Source organism: Anolis sagrei, chromosome 4, assembly GCF_037176765.1.
Source record: "Anolis sagrei isolate rAnoSag1 chromosome 4, rAnoSag1.mat, whole genome shotgun sequence".
Classification (NCBI taxonomy): domain Eukaryota; kingdom Metazoa; phylum Chordata; class Lepidosauria; order Squamata; family Dactyloidae; genus Anolis; species Anolis sagrei.
In genome coordinates, this window is record NC_090024.1 from 5418684 (window position 1) to 5434759 (window position 16076).

Genomic DNA, 16076 nt, shown 5'->3' on the forward strand with positions numbered 1-16076 from the left:
GAAACTATGAAAATGAACAAAATCTGGCTACCATTATTAGAAAACTCTAAAATCAGGACAGTAAATAAAGAGCAGCGCTCAAAAAGCAAGGGAATTCTCGACAATAATCAATCAGGGCCAGCTAACACCTCCCAACAAAGGATTCCCCCAGAGTTCTTTCTCCCACCCACTTGCCCTGTTTCCAACAGACCTCACAACTTCTGAGGGCACCTGCCACAGATGTGGGTGAAACGTCAGGGGGTAATGCTTTCTGGAACAAGGCCATACAGCCCAGAAAACTCACAGCAACCCATTGAGCAAGCTTGTTGAAACAAACCGAGATTGCATCTACACTGTGGAATCAGGACAGCTTGGCACCACTTTATCTGCTATGGAATTATGGCACTGCTTCCACAATTTCATTAGCCTTCCCTGCCAAAAAGTGTTGGTGCCTCGCCAAACGACAGTATTAAGTCAGGGCAGATAAAGCGGTGGTGAGCTGCATTAATTCCACACTGTAGGTGTATCCTGAGTCAAATAATAGGTCCATCCAAATGGTGCCACCAACAATGACAGAAACCAAAGACTCTCTTGTGTTTCAAGCAGGGATTTTGTTGATCCTGCCTGGAAAATGTCAAAGGTCATGAAGAACACGTAGCACAGAATTAAGGGTTCATCCACACTGTAGAAAGAATGCTGCTTAATACCTCTTTAACTGCCATGGATCAATGCTATGAAATGACGAGAGTTGTATAGTTTAGTGAGGCACCAGCATTATTGGCCAGAAGAGGCTAAAGATCTTGAAAATTACACCTTCCAGGGTTGCATGGCATTAAGCCTTGGGAATAAAAGTGGTGCCAAACTGCGTTAGTCAGACAGTATAGATGCATCCTTCCAGGACAAGAAAAGCCCTCTGACTTTAAACACCACACCGTTGGATGGAAAACCATCCTTTTACTGAAGATAATTAAAAAGCAGTAAGGTAAAAAACACTTTAAAGAAATAGGTAAATCTAATTAAGTAGGAAGATAAGCAGGAATAAAGTAGTCCAGAGTAATAGTCCAGCGAAGCCCAAAAAAACAAAGTCAAAACTTCCCAAATAAAATGCAAGAAATCAGGAAACATGAATCCAAGGCATGAATACATAAGCATAGATCAAAACCATGAAACAAAGGCACTTAAAACATTAAGTTTCTATGAACAAGAACGAGGTCTTGACTTGATTCCAAACGATGCTTCATCTGACTACATATCCTGTACTTGGGACTTTTATCTCCTTGTTAGCTATGTCTCTAGCACTCAGAAATTAATTATCATCATCATCATCTTCATCATTTAAATACTTATTAATCGCCCTCCATCTAAGATGCTCTAGGCGATTTACAAGCTAAAATTGTAAAGGATAAAAATACATACATACAGATATTGATAATTAAAATTATGGTTTCGCATAAGCTGAGAAATTCTTATCTTTTTCTCTTGGAGCCCGGCAGACCGCCGAAGCCACTGTTCGGCTCTCCTGTTTCGAATGATCTCTTCCTGTCTTTCTATTTGATCATTAATTTCTGCAACTGGGCCAGATGCTAAGTTGTTTTCATGTTCCCTATTATGAGAACTCTCTGGTAACAATTCAGAATGCACACCATCATCCCCACACCCCTCAGGGACATTCTCATGGGAAACTACACTTTGAACAGGGATCTCCTGGTCATTCTCTGCATCAAGATCACTGACCAAACTATTGTCATCTTGAAATTCATCTTGCAACTCATTGACATCACTCCCCACATCCAAAGCACCCTGATCCTGAAACACAATCACAGGCTGAGCTCCAACAATAGGCATAAAACAGGGGAACATGTTTTCACTTTTTCGTATGGAACTTTAGCGCCCACTCTGAATTTCGGAGACCTCCCTGCCTGGCTCTGAGTCTGCAACAATATCCACTCGCATTCGAATTCTGCGCATCCGCCATCCTGCCAACAGCCATTTCCACAAAATGAAATCTGTCAGAGTATCGGCTGTCTTAACTATGTCGCACTAATCCAAGCAGTAATTTGTTTATGCAAATGAGAGCTCTAATTTTGAATTAGTACAAAACTATGCTCATAATGCTATTAGCGGAGAGTATATAAACCGCAGCATTGAGGGAAGAATGGGGCTAAATTAGGGGGCTGCTCCCCTATCAGCAGAAAGCAAAAGCCCGGGGAGCATTACCTTTCAATAAAGAACTCCAAAAATGTAATCATTACGTTTATTAGTGCTTAGCATGACAAGTTTATTCTAAGATGGCTGTTGCCATTGGCTACCAGCGATAATGTGTTGTGACTGGGACTTCCTACAGATGTGAAGGGAGAGAGACACTTGGAAATGTCACAGCCCTGAATGATGGAAACCAAGGGAAGAGGGAGCATGCGAGCTGCTGGCCTGTGTGATTCTTGAAGGATTTCACTTCTAGGGTTCTTCAAAAAAGAAAAGGCAGGCATTTATACTACTGTGCTAGCCAGGACTGCAGTCATCGGAAAGGTCAGGATGAGGGCATTTGTCCCCAACAGAACTTTCTTCAGTCCACAAATTCCTAGCATTGCACAGTTACTTAAAAACTAGAGTGTTTTGAAAGGCAGTTTAGCCATCTGATGAAAAGGGCTAAGCCAAGTGACCAAATCCAGCAGATATTAATAGTTTAGAGAGGAGATTCCATCTGAACATGAGGAAGAACTTCCTGACTGTGAGAGCCGTTCAGCAGTGGAACTCTCTGCCCTGGAGTGTGGTAGAGGTTCCTTCTTTGGAGGCTTTTAAACAGAGGCTGGATGGCCATCTGTCAGGGGTGCTTTGAATGCAATATTCCTGCTTCTTGGCAGAATGGGGTTGGACTGGATGGCCCACGAGGTCTCTTCCAACTCTTTGATTCTAGGATTTTAGGTGCAAATCATGATCAGCATACAGACTGAACATGCCTTAATATTCAATTTTGGAATACTGTCATACACCAGAGCAGAAACACCTCTGGCCTTAAACACCACACCAGCTTGGTAAAATCAGCAAGCAGTTTATTGTAGAATATATGTAGGCAAAGCAATAAAAAATAGCAAAGCAAGTCCAAAATCCAAAATAGTCCATAAGCTTCAAAGGGAAACAAGATCCAGGAGTACAAAGAAATCCATGAAACAAGGCACTTGAAACCATTTATTTATTTACAACATTTGTATGTCGCTTTTCTTACCCCGAAGGGGACTCAAAGCAGTTTCCATATAGGTAATGGCAAAATTCAATGCCAGCACAAACAATTACAATTATACAATTACAGTTAGGCATAAATCAAATTAAAATACATCCATAAACAGTAAAACAATAATTAAAACAGTAAAACAGTCTCATCCATCGAATCGCCGTTCCAGTCATTGTCTTTCCGAAATGCTGCATAGATTTGTTTCTACTGCCCGAAGGCCTGGTCCCAAAACCATGTTTTTAATTTTTTTTCCCTAAAAGCCAGGAGGGAGGGAGCAGATCTTACCTCATTTGGGAGTGTGTTCCATAGGCGAGGGGCCACTGCTGAGAAGGCCCTGTCTCTTGTCCCCGCCAGGCACATTTGCACAATTGACAGGAGCGAGAGCAGGGCCTCCCTGGATGGTCTTAGATTACGAGGTGGGACGTAGGAGTAGATGCGTTTGGACAAGTAAGCTGGGCCAGAACCATATAAAGCTTTATAGGTCAAAACCAACACTTTGAATTGGGCTCGGAGATGGACCGGCAGCCAGTGGAGCTGGCATAACAAAGGGGTGGTATGCTCCCTGTATGCCGCCCCAGTTAGTTACCATGAAACAGAACAGCAGGAAAATCCCACAGGAAAAACTTAAGCTTGGAAAAAACTTGATACATGAAACTCAGAGCACTTGAAAGCAAGACCGTGAAAAAGTAACAATGTTGCCTCGACTGAGGCAACTCACTCTCATGAATAAACCTTTTCCAGAACCTAAAACTGAAAGGAAAGCATTTTTCTTGATTTTCCCACTATTGTTATCTTTCTTTTGCTGTAGCAGAAGTGATCGCCTCGGTCTCTGAAAGCTCTGCCTCTGTTTACTAAAACTCGCTTTCTGTCCAAAGTTTCACTATCCTCACCCTCATTAACTCCTGCACTTGGCCAATCAATCTCAGGATCATTTTCAGACAGTTACTCTGAGAAAAGTGGTGAAAGGTCTCTCACAGGAATGTGGCCTTATGAATCTTCCTAAAATGTCTCAGGCCTCTCTTCTGAACGTAACTCAGGCCCAAGCAAATCCTCATCCCTAGGTCCATCATCAAGAACATCATCCCCACTCCCATCATGAACACCAATATGAACATTAGACACAATCATAGGCTGAACAGGCTGATATACAACAAATATCTATATTTGCACATACATGTATCATGAGTTATCTTGGAAATGGACCCCAGTCTAAACACAAAATTAATTGCTATTTCATATAAATCTCACTTATGCAGCCTGAGGATAGTTTAAATAATTTGTGCACACAGAACCACCAAAAAGCAAAGGTCTTATTGTCTCGGCAAACCATGTAGACATTTTAGCATTTTGGAGAATTCAGATTTTGGAATTTCAGATATGGGACGCTCAGCCTAGAATAGCAGAGGAGAACATTTTCTTCCTATTCATTTTCTCCTCATCATGGAACATTTTATTTGCCCTTGTGATGTATCTACAAGTAAATTCCAATTTCTAGTCTTCCTTTTCAAGCATTTCCTTGGCCAAATTCATCAGAGGAAGGTTGAGAGAAGACATAGGACCCACATTTAAATATTTGTGTCACATTAAGGAGGAGAAAGCCCCTTTTCCTGTGGCTCTGGAGACTAGGACACAATGGAGCCATGGGTTCAAACTGAAAGGAAAAGAGATTCCACGGAAATATTAGGAAGGACTCCCTGACTGTAAGAGCTGTTTGGCAGTGGGATCTACTGCTCCCTTGGAGTCTGGTGGTGTTTCCTTCTCTGGAGATCTTGAAACAGAAGCTGTAGGATCATCTGTTGGGAGGCCTTTGATACAGTCTTCCTGTGTGACACAATGGAGTTGGACTAGATGGCCTTTGGGAGTGTCTTCCAATTCTGCAAATCCATACTCCTAAGTCTGCCATGCTAAACAAACATGACTTGCGCATGGTTCACCCAATGGAGTTTCCACAGTGGGGGATCCAAACGCTGGTCCAAGAGACCTTGTCCAGCCCTCAAACCACCATGTTGGATGATAACACACCTTTCCTAAAACACCACTGTCTTCCACAGAACATTTCTAGGACATGGCCAGAGTGCTCCAAAAGAAGAGCAACGTGGAGAGCAATTCCCTAAGTTGTCTGTGTTCAAAACGAAGGGAAGGGAAACTTTCCACTCTTCCAGGAGGACATGCTGCGCCAAAGGTGTGCTTATCTCCATCTCTTTCACACACCACACATCTCCTAAGTCTTTCTTTGCTGACGAGAGGGCTGTGCTGAAGAGGCCGCTCGGCTTCTGTCTGCAAGGGAGACTTGCTGAGGTTTTTCTTGTTCGGCCTTTAATCCAGACACCTGCGCTCAGCGGTTTTCCAAACACTTCCGAAAGGAAGGCTCATTAAAGCCGGCCACCCCGAGGTGGTTGCTCCATGCTCAAGATGTGCAGGGAGGGAGGGAGGGGCTGAAGCTCCATCTGTTAACATGCTGAAGCTGTGATTAAAACTGAGCAAGACACGGAAAACGGCTCTTTATCGGGCTGCAGGGCTTGGAAAGGCAAAGCGCAGGTCGGAGAGATCAAGGCACACCTGGGAACAAGGGCACAGTCGCCAACTCTATAACCAAGACTGTCACAGCTCTGTTAGATCACAATGCACACTATAGAACTGCATGGGAGGACACAGCAAAATCCTAGAGAGGTACTCTAAATCCCTTGTGCAACCCTATGATATGCTGGACTGCAAATCAGGTGATTTGATTGTGTTTGGTTGTATCTGCAGTTTCAGCTAACTGTGTCCGGTTAGGAACATATATGCTGGAACCCAAAGTCAGGTAATTTAATGATGGGTTGTTGAAGGTTTTTCGGGCTGTATGGCCATGTTCCAGAAGCATTCTCTCCTGATGTTTCACCTGCATCTATGGAAGGCATCCTCAGAGGTTGTGAGAAACTAGGAAAATGGGTGGGAGAAAAAAACTTTTGTTTGTTGGAGGTAATTGTGAATGTTTCAACTGGCCACCTTGATTAGCATTTGATGGCCTGACAGTTTTTAGGTATGGCTTGTTACTGTCCAGGGGAAAACTTTGTTCAGAGGTGATTAGCAGATCCTGATTGTTTCTTGTCTGGAGTTCCCCTGTGTTTGAGTGTTGTTCTTTATTTACTATTGCAATTTTAGAGGTTTTTTTCAAAACTAGTAGCCAGATTTTGTTCATTTTCATGGTTTCTTCCTTTCTGGTGAAATTGTCCACATGGTTGACATAGTGTTACAGTAGTCCAGCATTTCTGTGTTCTCCAATAACATGCTGTGTCCAGGCTGGTTCATCAGGTGCTCTGCTATGGCTGACTTCTCTGGTTGAAGTAGTCTGCAGTGCCTTTCATGTTCTTTCATTCGTGTCTGGGCAATGCTGCTGTGTTTGGTGGTCCCTATGTAGACTTATCCAAGTGAGAGGAGCCTGAAAACTCCAACAACCCAATGATTCCAGCCATGAAAGACTTTGACAATACATTAATTTAATGATGTTTGGTTGTATCTGTTGTTTTAGATAACAGATGTCCAGTCGCAAAAGTATCCTCTGCAGATATGAGAGTCTTATGAACCAAAAAGGTTTGAGAACCTCTGTTCTACATCTTGGGAAAACAAAAATATCTTTATACGCGGCAGGCTTACAGATCAGTGGTTCTCAACCTGTGGTTCCCCATATGTTTTGGCCTTCATTTCCCAGAAATCCCAATAGCTGGTAAACTGGTTGGGATTTCTGGGAGTTGTAGGCCAAAATACCCGGGGACCCACAGGTTGAGAACCACTGTTACAGATATTTAAAGATATCTGTAATCCTGCTTCCAAATAGAGTTCGTAATGCGCACCAGCATGCATAGGTGTAAACCACATGGCATGGTGAAATTGATTACAAGGCAGGTGCTCTAGTGATCTGCAGATGAGGTCTGGGGATGAGGGAAAAATAAAGCCCAACTCCTCCATGCCCATGAAGCCACAGATCCTGCAGATGCTGGAATCAGTAGAAGCACCACCCAGGCTTTGACTTGGTTCCTGCACTTGACCTATGATCAGGTGCATATTTCACTTCTGCTTCTGCTGCTTTCATCTAGAATTACTTGCTCAGTGCAGATGTTAGTATTGCTTCCCCATACTAACTTAACCCCCTTTTCCAGAGCTGGTTTGGACACGTTTTAGCATCTTGGTCGCCCTCCTCTGGACATGTCCCAGTTTGTCCCCATGCTTCTTGAATTGGGTCTTTGCCTGCCCCCTTTTCTTTGGGTGGCTAGAGCATATTTCTAGAAGCATTACCTTGATGCAATGCTAGAAATCTGGGGACTGAAGGCACATTTTTCTGGGAGGAACTTATTCTTTTGCAGCAGGGGCAATGGCCTGATTTCCCCCCTCCGCAGCCACATGCCTGTTTAACGAATACCAGGCAAAGTAATCAGAGGACCGAATACAGCAAATAGCAGAGGTGCAGATGCAAAGGGTTTCCAATGCCTCATTCCTTGGGATGCTGGGCACATGGGGACAGAAGGGAAATGTCATTGGTGGCGCAGAAGTCTTATCTGAGAGGGCAAACAAGCATGCTTGACAGCGCACTGGAGCGACACTGCTAACTTGTGCTCTTTGTCTCCACTTGTGCTCTGGCTGTCCAGAATATTAGTGCCTGTCTTTTTAATTCTCTCTTCCAAGGAAAGAAAGGTTTGAATGTCCGCATCCTCTTCGCCCACGATGCTTATGGTCCGGTTCAGCCGACAGAGCGCCCCACGCCGTGCAACGTCTCAGTAGTTTTAATATTAGACATCGATCATGCTGCGAACATCGCACGAGAAGAAAAGCCTCTTGCAAACAGCACATTTTACCCTTGCGTAAGCAGCAAATTGCGTGTATGCCCACCACCGGAGGGAAAGCAGAGACCGAGAAGGCCGGGGCTTTTCAGCCAAATTAACTCGCTCACACACTCACATGCTTTTTTACTTCCTTTGAGATGGAACGGACTGTTTAAAGCACCATTAATCCAAGCAGGATAGAGTTGAGATTCACAACTGCGTTCAGCTGGTTGAGTGACAAGCACTGAGCAACGCAGGGCTTGTCCTGCAACACGCAACCATATGTCAGAAGGGGAGAAGGAGGGCTTTTGCATATTGTCGTTATGATGTCATGTGCTTTCAAGTCATTTCTGATTTACGGTAAGCCTACAGCAGACCTATAACTGGGTTTTCTGGAGCTGAGAGTATGTGACTCGCCCAAGGCCAACAGAAGGAAAGGAATTCAACACAGAAATATATATGGTATCACACTTAGGCGAATAAAATGACATGGTTAGATATATGGTGGGTAATACCAGTGTGCATGAAAAGGATTGCAGTCTTAGTAGACCCAATGCTGAACATGAGTCAATAGTGTGATGTGGCCAATTAAAAAAGCCAATACAATTCTCGGGTGCATGACAAGACACTGTGGAAAGTTGTAATCCCACTCTGTTCTCACTGGGATTAACCTTCTTTCCAGTTCCAGGCAAAACAATTCAGTGGGTTTCCATGGCTGATTGGGAATTAACCTCTAGTCTACAGAGTTGCAACCTAATGCTCTAACTCAGTCATTCTCAAACTTTTTTTGACCAGAGACCATATTGACCAGGGACCACTCTGACCAGGGACCACTCTCCAACATGAGTACCAAAAGGGTTACGAATCAGTTTTTGGTCAACTTTAGATTTGGTTATGTGGGGTGCTGATTCAGAAAATTGCATTGGATAGACCACATCAGCTCTAGTTTCTGATACAGAACATATGCCATCCAGTAGTCGCCATCTGCTCACCCACAGAAAACCATATTTAATCATCTAGAGCTGCAGACCTAATTGTAGGTCTCACGGCCCACCAGTGGGCTGTGGTCCACAGGTTGGGAACCACTGCTCTAACCACTGAACCATGCTTGTTGTGGGGTTTTTGCATATGACCAACAGAAACACAACATACAAACCACCTACAGACCCACCAAGAAAATCCAACAAATGCTACGTTCAGCAAAGGACAAGAGGGATCCTCTCACTTCTGCAGGAGTCTACCGTGTACCATGCAGCTGTGGACAAGTCTACAGAGGGACCACCAAACGCAGCAGCATTGCCCAACACACGAATCAAAGAACATGGAAGGCACTGCAGACTACTTCAACCAGAGAAGTCAGCCAGAGCAGAGCACCTGATGAACCAACCTGGACACAACATATTATTTGAGAATACAGAAATGCTGGACCACTCTCACAACCACCATGTCAGACTACACAGAGAAGCCATTGAAATCCACAAGCATGTGGACAATTTCAACAGAAAAGAAGAAACCATGAAAATGAACAAAATCTGGCTACCAGTATTTAAAAAAAACTCTAAAATTACAACAGCAAACAACAAAGAGTAAACAATTGGACACATCAAATCACTCTCAACAAAGATTCCCCCCAGGCACTTCCAAGCCATTAAATGCTAATCAAGGTGGTCATTTGAAACATTCACACCTAGCTTCAGCAGACAAAACTCCTTTGTCCCACCCTGGTCATTCCACAGATATATAAACCCATTTTCCTACTTCCAACAGACCTCATTACCTCTGAGGATGCTTGCCATAGATGCAGGCGAAACATCAGGAGAAAATGCCTCTAGAACACAGCCATATAGCCCGGAAAAACCTACAACAACCCAGTGATTCTGGCCATGAAAGCCTTTGACAATACAGAAATACTGTGTTTTCCGATGTTCTTTGGTGACCTCTCTGACACCCCCCCTTGTGACCCCCCCCCCAGGTTAAGAAACGCTGCATTAGAGGATCTTTTGGGGATCTTTCATTCACTGTACATTGAACCTGACACATCAAAAGAAGCTCAAGGAACCACAGCCAGATCCACAGCTTTTTCTGAAGCCAATTCTTTCAAGCCAACATTAGGTATAAGAAAGAGAGAATGCCAAGCATGCAAGGCGCCCCAGCCTTGGATGGCTCTGTGTCCTCCCAAATACCTTCTTCCTTGTGTCTCCTAGTGAGGGGCTTCCACTCTGCAGGAGGAAAAGTGGGGAGGGGGAACAACCCAAATGCCGCACTCTGAGTCAGGTACTGCTGATTTGTGTGATTATTCTGAGCACTTAGAGCTTGCAATCTGGACTTCCTTATGGCAGAAGTGAAATCTTTTACTAGGCGCACAGCTGTACAATGATGGGCAGATACTTCGGCGGATTAAAAATGGGTTGTTTTTATAAGCACAAAGTGAGCAATTTGGGGGGGAAACGGCCCCATGCTAAGATGCTTCTGCCATTAAAAGGAACCTGTCTTATTCCTCATCGTAAAGGAAGCCATTCTTCCCTGTGCGTTTAAGACAATTGATGCAGATGAGGCTCCTTCACCAAACATCTTTCTCCAAACTGGCATCCTCCTCCCATGGGGACTACATCTCCCATCTGGAGAGGATCAGAGTTTGAGGAGGAAAGCTCCGAAATGGCATCGAGAGAACCATTTCTTTCTGCCGTCAAAGAAGTGTTGATAAAAAAAAAATTCCAGAGGTCTAATTTGGGGAAGAAAAGGAGAGAGAGCAAATCGACACTAAATGCCAGAAGGTGGAAAGCGATCTGTGGAAAGCGATCTCTTTTGACGCCAGGGTCTCTCTCTTCCTGGGCTACGGAGCAGGAAATAAGTGCTGATGAATGCTGGCTATTGCATCCGAATCAAGATAAATATTTAATGTCTACGGAACAGGTACCAATCGCCGGTGTGTGAGAAAGAGAGAGAGAGAGAGAAAAGGAAGCTAAAACATCTTCAAAGAAGGAGAAACCGAAACACCGGGGGGCATTGAGCAAGCTGGGAAATCAAAGTGAATGGACACAGAAGCTGAATGGCACGAGGCCCAAAGTCCCAATTCCCTCCCCGGCTTCTTCGGCAACAACAAGGGAAGGAAGACTTTGCTCCGAGAGAGACTGCCAGACCACTTTGTCCAAGCCAACTCACATGACACAAATTAAAATGACTGCTTCCAAGTGATTCCATTTAGAAACACAAACCATTCGAGTCTGCTCTGGCAGGAGGAAAACCTATCAGGAATACCTGGCAGCTGGGGGCAAGTGTTTTGCCACTCCGGATTCTGTGCCAAAATGGTCATGTTATGCAAATTAATTATTCCATGCCAGAGAATGTCAGGCAGCTGAAATTTCAAAGGGAGACACCGCGCTAGAAAGATAAAGATCCTGATAATCAAAATTATAGACAGCAGAGATTTTACTCTCCATCTTGCAGAAAGTGGCCATTCAGCACATTTTGCATTATGCTCTCCATCTGCATTCCAGGCTCTGAATTCAGAAGGTGTGCCTCGGGATCACGTTTAAAATGTTTCGAGTTTGCAAACAGAAGAGTGGCAGAAGGAGGAAAGACGCAGCTGATGAAAAGCAACCTGGGGCCAGTAGGTAAGGTAACAAAGCTATTATGGACCTCTGAGGATGCTTGCCATAGATGCAGGCGAAACGTCAGGAGAAATGCCTCTAGAACATGGCCCTATAGCATGAAAAAACCTACAAGAACCTAGTGATTCCAGCCATGAAGGCCTTCGACAATACTATTATGGATTGTTTCTTATAGTATCTGCCTAGTGGTGCAGTGGGTTAAAGCGCTGAGCTGCTGAGCTTGTTGACTGAAAGGTCACAGGTTCGATTCCAAGGAGTGGCATGAGCTTCCAATGTCAGCCCTAGCTTCTGCCAACCTAGCAGTTCAAAAACATGCAAATGTGAGTAGATCAATAGGTACCGTTCCAGCAGGAAGGTAACGGCGCTCCATGCAGTCATGCCGGCCACATGACCTTGGAGGTATCTATGGACAACGATGGCTCTTCGGCTTAGAAATGGAAATGAGCACCACACCCCAGAGTCAGACATGACTGGACTTAATGTCAGGGGACAACCTTTACCTTTACCTTATAGTACCACAATTTATTTATCATATCAGAAGCGAACCGAAGGTACAATTGTAATGTATTTAAAAACACAAAGTTTAAAAACTTGGCAGTATACTAAATGTCCTTTGACCAGTAGCTAGCCACTTGGAGTGCCTCTGGTGTTGCTGCAAGGAGTTCCTCCATGGTGCATGTGGCAGGGCTCAGGTTGCACTGCAGCACGTGGTCTGTAGTTTGCTCTTCTCCACACTCGCATGTTGTGGACTCCACTTTGTGGCCCCATTTCTTAAGGTTGGCTCTGCATCTCGTGGTGCCAGAGTGCAGTCTGTTCAGCGCTTTCCAAGTTGCCCAGTCTTCTGTGTGCTCAGGAGGGAGTCTCTCATTTGGTATCAGCCACTGATTGAGGTACTGGGTTTTAGCCTGCCACTTTTGGACTCTCGCTTGCTGAGGTGTTCCTGCGAATATCTCTTTCGTTCTTAGAAAACTATTTATAGATTTAAGGTGTTGACATACTGGAATCCCACTGAAACATTGCAGCACAGTCAAATACTTGGGAGTTATTCAGGACCGGGCTCTACCCTACAAGAAGCACTGCTTGAATATCAAGTATCCCAATGAAGCTTCCACATTCATAAGCATTCATATCTTTTATTACCTGACAATGGACTCTGAAACAGAGCCATTGGATCACAGAATCTTAGAGTTGGAAGGTGCCCTGGGCGTCATGAGGCCCAACCCTTTCAAATGAAGGATCTCCAGCTAAGATAATTTCCAAGAGGAAGCTGTCCAGTCACTATCTGAAGACATCTGGAGAAGGAGACCTCACCACCTCTCTAGACAATTAGTTCCCATTGCCAAACCATTGCTTTATTGTCAAGAAATTCCTTCTAACTTTTAGTCAAAAGGAGGTTGCCATTACCACAGCAGGGTAATGGCCTGTGGGTCCTTGAGCAAAACCATGGCTGCAATCCTCCCTCAGGGTAGCATTATGTCGACCTACACTTTGCAGAGTTATTCCTCAATTATGCCACACAACCTCTGTGTTGAAGGGAAAAGGGGGTACAACTGCAGCAAGAAACTCAGTTAGTAACTAGATACACAACCCCAAAGAGCTATATGTCCATCCATAAAACAGCACAAAAATTGCAACGCCAATTGTTGTTCCAACTCAGGTCTAAATGGCCAACTGCTTCATCAATGGAGCGAATGCTAGCCTAAGGCCCCAAACCATGCCTTTCTTGCCTAAGGACCTTTGTGGAATTGGTTATTTATGGGTTTGATTAAAATATTATGTCTAGGAATCTCTAGGTCAGTGGTTCTCAACCTGGGGTTCCCAGATGTTTTTGGCCTACATCTCCCAGAAAACCCAGCCAGTTTACCAGCTGTTAGGATTTCTGGGAGTTGAAAGCCAAAAACACCTGTGGAGCCCAGGTTGAGAACTACTGCTCTAGGTCCTCCAGTGTCATGCTGCAGCCAACATTGCCCAGAGGTTGACCATAGAGTCAAGCTATAGGACTTAGAGATTCCTAGAAGCAGTACTTTAATCCAATGTGCCCTTAACCCCAGCAAAGGTGGAGGGCTGGCTGTACAAGAAGAGTGTCCACCCAATAATTAGGAGTACTTTCCTGACAGAAGAACGGATTGGCTCAGAAGATGGAGGACTCTTCCTCTTCTCTGGAGACCTTTAAGCAGAGGTTGGATGGGCATCTTTCAGGAATGCTTTACTTGTGGATTCTTAATGTTAGGAGGCTGGATGAGAAGGTCCTTGTGGGTCCTCCAGCTTTATGATCCTATGATTTAACCTCTTTGTGCTCCAACCCTCTTCCATGATAGATCTCAAGGTAAAGAGCAGGAAGTTTCCACGGACATCCCAGATGACCTCCGTGTCTTCCAGTTTCAATAAACTGGCCCCGTTGTGGGCTCTGGGAACAAACTGACTGTTGCTCTTCACTGATTCCAAGCTGCAATGTAGGAAAATCCATCCCAACCCATTGTGGACTGACCAACTTGAAAGTATAAAGAGTAAGACAGAAATGTACTACTCATTTGCTAAAAGCTACTCCACCACAGAGTGGAAATACTACTCTTTTTGGATCACAGTTCTTCAAATACTCCAGCTGCCCATGCCATCTAGGAAATTTGGATATTTATAAGAAATTAACACAATTTGTGTCTGCTGAATTCAATAAAATACCATTACCTTTGCACCAAACTGAATGTGCTATTGACGATGATTTCCAATATTAGCCTCACATCCAGTTATCTATTGAAATGATTGACTTACAAACCAATTGCCCCAAAATGTTATATTTTCGGATCCTGAAAATTCAGCCTACATCAGAAAATGGCTCCCAAATTAAGCTGAAAGCTGGAGATGATATAAGACGGATACATGGAAGACTCACATACAATACAGAGCAACCCAATCCATTTGGGGTTCCCTTCAGGAAGAAAGGAAGTGTATAAATGTATTGTCGAAGGCTTTCATGACCGGAATCACTAGGTTGTTGTAGGTTTTTTCGGGCTGTATGGCCATGTTCTAGAGGCATTCTCTCCTGACGTTTCACCTGTATCTATGGCAAGCATCCTCAGAGGTTGTGAGACCTCACAACCTCTGAGGATGCTTGCCATAGATGCAGGTGAAACGTCAGGAGAGAATGCCTCTAGAACATGGCCATACAGCCCGAAAAAACCTACAACAACCCAGTGTATAAACTCAATAAAAAACAAAGGATCAAACTTTGGGCTGCTGCATGGAGGCCCAATGAGGAGTGAGGCCAGAGCCATCCACCCTAGACATCTTCCTCGTCCTTCAGTTGCTCTTTATGGCCCGCCAGGCTGAGGTTGCATATTAATGAAGTGCCTTCTCCAAAGACAGCGTACTATTCTTAGGCTACACACACCGAGGCAGTATCTTCGTTTTCTCTTGGTGGCAATTTTCCTGCACCTTCAGCATGGAAAGATGAGCGACACTATGGCAATTAAGGAGCAACTTTTTAATATATTGCGCCCAACGTTTGGCAATCATTTAGCTTTTCTCTGACCCAGATATTGATGGCATTTGGAGAAACCAGGATGAGTCCGTGCTGAAAGGATCTCCTGTCATCCTTAGAATTCGAGAAGCAAGAGGCTGGGGCTGGTCAGTTTTCAAAGTATATTCTGTTTTTTCTGATGTGAGGCACCCAAAAGAATCGAAAGACAGCAATAAAAAAAACAACTCAGGAACTGTATCATAAAACAGGTAAAAATGAAGTACCATTTAGCCTTATGATCATTAATACACACAGGCAGAAGCTAAATATAGGAAGCCAGTGAACTAAGTAAGTAAAAAGCTGATTGAAAGGGAAACAAAGGTGGCATATGACCCCAGAACCCCACTGGGTTCTGGTGTGAAAGAGTTGGCCGTCTTCAAGGACACTGCCCAGGGGATGGTCGGATGTTTTGATGTTTTACTATTCTTGTGGGAAGTTTCTATCATGTCCCCACATGGAGAGCTGGAGCTGACAGAAGGAGCTCATCTGCGCTTCCCCCATATTTGAACCTCTGACCCCACTGCACTCCAAAGCTCAGGACATGCCTCAGTTTTCTTCCAAAATCCCTGAAGCAGTAAGGCCATTAAATGCTAAACAAGGTGGCCAATTACAACAATCACACCTGCCTCGAGCAGACAAGAATTCTTTCTCCCACTCTGGCCATTCCACAGACATATAAACCCCACTTGCCCAGTTTCCAACAGACCTCACAACCTCTGAGGATGCCTGCTGTAGATGTGGGGAAACGTCAGGAGAGAATGCTTCTGGAACATGGCCAGACAGTCCGGAAAACTCACAGCAACCCAGTGATTCTGGCCGTGAGAGCCTTCAACAACACAAGGCAAGGGATGTTAGTTTTCACGTATTGGGAAATTATGGACAACGCCGGCTCCTTGGTTTAAAAATAGAGATAAGTACCAACCGCCAGAGTCGGACACAAC

The 16076-nt window shown here is 44.3% G+C and overlaps 1 protein-coding gene across 1 annotated transcript in view; it reads right to left on the minus strand.

Annotated features, from left to right (window-relative positions):
- ZC3H3 (zinc finger CCCH-type containing 3) overlaps positions 1-16076 on the minus strand; it is a 225226-nt gene that overhangs the window by 128105 nt on the left and 81045 nt on the right. The window lies entirely within an intron of this gene.